This window comes from Tiliqua scincoides, chromosome 5 (assembly GCF_035046505.1).
Source record: "Tiliqua scincoides isolate rTilSci1 chromosome 5, rTilSci1.hap2, whole genome shotgun sequence".
NCBI lineage: Eukaryota > Metazoa > Chordata > Lepidosauria > Squamata > Scincidae > Tiliqua > Tiliqua scincoides.
The window spans coordinates 30,052,411-30,056,515 of NC_089825.1; the positions used below are offsets into that span (position 1 = coordinate 30,052,411).

At 45.4% G+C, this 4,105-nt stretch overlaps 1 pseudogene; it reads right to left on the reverse strand.

Annotated features, from left to right (window-relative positions):
* Positions 1-2,149: 2,149 nt before the first annotated feature.
* Positions 2,150-2,266, reverse strand: LOC136654542 (5S ribosomal RNA; annotated as a pseudogene).
* Between the last annotated feature and the right edge of the window lie 1,839 nt (positions 2,267-4,105).

Below are 4,105 nucleotides of genomic sequence, written 5' to 3' on the forward strand. Positions count from 1 at the left end.
TAATGGAACTTACTTCTAGGTATGTGTGTATAAGATTGCAAGTGTAGTACAGGTATGAACCACTTAATGACCTTCCACTTAACAACGGACCGCATATATGACAGTGGTCAAAGCATAACAAAGAGGCTCTTAATGAGGCAGTCAGGTCTCCCATATTTGCAGCAGAGTGTGTGTTAACACACCAAAGAGGCTCTTAACCCATTTCTGCCCTGCCCATAGGCGCACGCATTTGATCCCTGTTGTGTATATGCAACAGCGGGCAGAAATGGCTTTAAATGCAAAGAAGAGATAATCTATCTCCAGTAACCTGTGCAGCCATCTAGTGTTGGGCAGGGAGTGTCTGTTTACACAACAAAAGCACTATATTGGGCTGAATGTTTGCTTAACAACATAATCACATAACAGCACGGATCAAAGAACATATCTCCATCATGCACTCCTGTATTTGTATATGATTAGCATTCACGTACATTATTTCATTGGTTTGGACTTGGAAATCTCTTTTAAGCAACCAAAAGAGTATTCTGGAATAGTGTTTTGCTGAGATTTTTTCCCCCCTACATATTTGACCCCATAATCTAGAAAAGACAATGAATGATAACAAGACACTTAATGCCAAGACAATGGCTATCTAAGCACAAGTAGGTGTGATTGTTTTCAAGGCCAACCACCCTCTTACTTTAAGTCTGAAAATGTTCTCGTTGAAAGATTTTATTTTTGGAATAAGATTCAACAAGATTAGGAAAAGGAATATTTGATGGAAAAATCAGTAGTGCATGCAAGAGGAACAATTGCGGAGTCCTCTGTGTTGCTACCCACACCATTTCTCTGCGGAGCTAGTGATGCTGAAAGAAATTGACAAGTCTGAAACTGAGACCTAAATGAAACAGACTAGACAGACAACCATTATTCATCCCAGAGTCACCTTTATTTATTTATATCAAAGTCGGAGTAGACTTGGGGTGGTGACACCAGCTGACAAGAAAAGTATACAATTAAACATTAAAGTTCATAGTCCTTTGCTTTTTACCCTGCTGTACTGAGCACTGAGCGTTTGGTGTCTGAAATGGGAAACTTTTAAATGAAGCATTCAGTAAATCAAAGTGTGCATGGCAAACATGACATTTCCGGCCCAGTTCCTGAGGCCTGGTTTGGGTGATTAAGGGCACAATCCTAACCAGGTCTACTCAGAAGGAAGTCCTATTGTGTTCAATGGGACTTACTCCCAGGAAAGTGAGGTTAGGATTGCAGCCTGAGGGCCCAGTCCTATCCTTTCACCCTTGTCACTGGTGAAGCCACACCAATATCCATATTGTGTGCCATATACAGTGAGAGTGGGGGTGGATTGGGCAGCTTCAGAGGTGTAAATGGATTTAAATGCATCCCATGCATCCCATGAAGAGAGCCAGGGTGGTGTAGTGGTTTGGCAGGTGGACTTAGGCCTGGAAGATCCAGGTTCAAATCCTGCTTCAGCCATGAAGATTCTTGGGTGACCTTGGGCCAGTCACTTTCTCTCAGCCTCACCTACCTCACGGGGTTGTTGTGAGGACAAAAGGAGGGGGAGAACTGTGTACACTGCCCTGAGCCCTTTGAAGGAAGGGCGGTATAAAAATGTGAAAAATAAATAAATAAATCTTCCCTATCCTGTCACACCCCTCCTCTGCCACACACTGTCAGCAGCCATTTTGTGGCAGCAGAAGTACCTTCAGCTGTCGTAAAGGCCTTCTCCCATTGGCCCAATCCTCAATAGGATTGAGCTGTGAGAATATTTTTCCTCATCTAGTGTGTTTCTTGTTCCTGAACTAATGCTCTGGCACCGTGGAGGAGTCTTTCATTTGACAATGAAATTTGCTTGGGGCATCTGACTGTCTTCTTCTGTTTCATGAGATTAGGTAAATATAAAGAAGAACAGAAACACCACTTTATGTAGAACTGAACCAATGCAGCAAGATGAAACAGTCAAGGAGGGGCTGCCTCTACTGACAGCAAGCTCAGCCAGTACGTCACAAGAGCTGTACCCTGATGCCATCTTTTCTGCTGGGGTCCGTGTCCCAGAATGACCATCACAGAATCCCAAGCAGTGGTGCTCTTTGCATTATTTTCTGCCTCCAATGGTTGGCAACCTTCAGTCTCGAAAGACTATAGTATAAGCCTACAGCACCCGGTATTCCTAGGCGGTCTCCCATCCAAGTACTAACCAGCCCTGACCCTGCTTAGCTTCCGAGATCAGACAAGATCGGGCATGTGCAGGGTAACAGTTGCTGGCTCTGCCTCCAAGCTCCATCTACTCTATGGAGCAGGGCGGTGGGAGGGAAGGTGGTGGGTAGGCTGTGGGCAGACTAGGCCCAGAAGGGGTTGGGTGGGACCAGCCTCCAGCTCTTAGGCTGAATCCTAACCCCACTCCTGAGCAGACCAGTGTTACACTAGGCTGCTTGAATTTGTGCCAGCGGTTTCGCTGGTGCAGATCCAAGTAGTCCAATTGAGGTGGCTGGGGCATTACTCAAGATAAAGGTAAGGGAACATAAGTCCCTTTACTCTAAGTTTTGCTCCCTCCACCTTCAAACCTGTGCTAGATTCAGCATCGGCCATCTGGCCAGCCGGCTTGTTCCAGTGCAGGTTAGGATTGGGCTGTAAGCCTGAAATTCTATCCCCACTAATTTAGGAGGGGGCCCTACTGTTTACAATGGACCTGACTTCTTAGTAGGCATGCGTAGGATTGGGCTACAAGACGATCTGCCTGTATTGAGATAAACATTTTCTAACCTACATCAAGGCAAAGTGATAGTGAATGTTTGCAGAAAGGGGTGTGGGGGCATTTATTTGAAAACCTTAGGAGCCTTTCCTCTGCAATACAAGAGAAGGAGTTGCCCAGCATTTCACCAGTTCCTGAATAAATGGAACTTTGCATACCAGGATTTGTATATGTAACCGAAAGCTGTGACGAGAAAGTGATAGATGTGATGATTTGTAGAGGACTACATTTACATGAAACGTGATAGCCACAAATCGGGATGCATGCGGGATGCTGCATTCCATGTGACACTGGCTAAAGAAATGAGGTTACAAGCGCTAGTGACAACATAGGCCAAGACTGCTAGTTGTGGTCAAATGATTCACTCATCATCATTAGATTCCATATGCAGAGCTTTTGGCCATTGTGCTCCCAGCTGGCAGCTCCCAGCAACATCTGGGTGATTACCATTAGAATTGGCAATCTAGAGAATTGTTGTTTCTTACATCACTTTCAGCTAATCCTGGACTGAAATTAGAGCTCTTTGGAGTCCACCTGCAATAAACCCTAACCGCTTCAAACATTTTTAAATGGAGCAGGCTGGATAAGGTTGCATGAATAGGAAAGAAAAAGCGAGGCGGCTTTTGAGCATTCGGGAAGCATCCGGAGCTGGTATTCTCCCGACAGGCACCTTATAATGCATTACTACATTCTGAGACAGTGAATGTGAAGACACTCTGTAAAGAAACCCAGCAAAAGCGAGCGCACGATCGCATTATCAAATGCCAAAGTGGTAGCTGTTGAAAGGCGCAGGGTTTTCTTTGCTTAGAGGATCTCTTCGTCTAGGAGTCAAGAAATGGGTGACGATGCTTTGTGTCACAGAGTTTCATGTACACTCATGTAAGATGCATTAAAAAAATGGATCTTTCTGGGGATTCAGGAGTGTAAGTTCTGGTAGGTTCAGAACTAGGGAGCTGGCACTCTGCTTTCTAATCTCTTTCAAAGGAAGAAGCAGTGTGATTTCCAATCCCAGTAGGAGTTCTCTTCCCATTTCTCTTCATCAACAGATGGGGGCTGAGTTCCTACCTTAGGAGAAAGTAATAAGTGCTCAGTAGTATAGTTGGGGGGGACGGTAAGTACTGCAGGAACCGCACTGCACCACGTAAGCAGCTCTTCCTACTCACAGTTGGAGCAGTGGTGTCACTAGGCTTTGTGTTACCCCATGCAGGAGGCTGGCATGTCACCCCCATGATGGACCTCCTTCCATCCAGTGAGCAACGGTCCAGACAGTGGGTGTGCTGATGCGCCATTACCCCACCCTGGCTGGGTTTTTGGCTATAACTTTTGGTAGAATAGAGATATGTTGATGCAGTT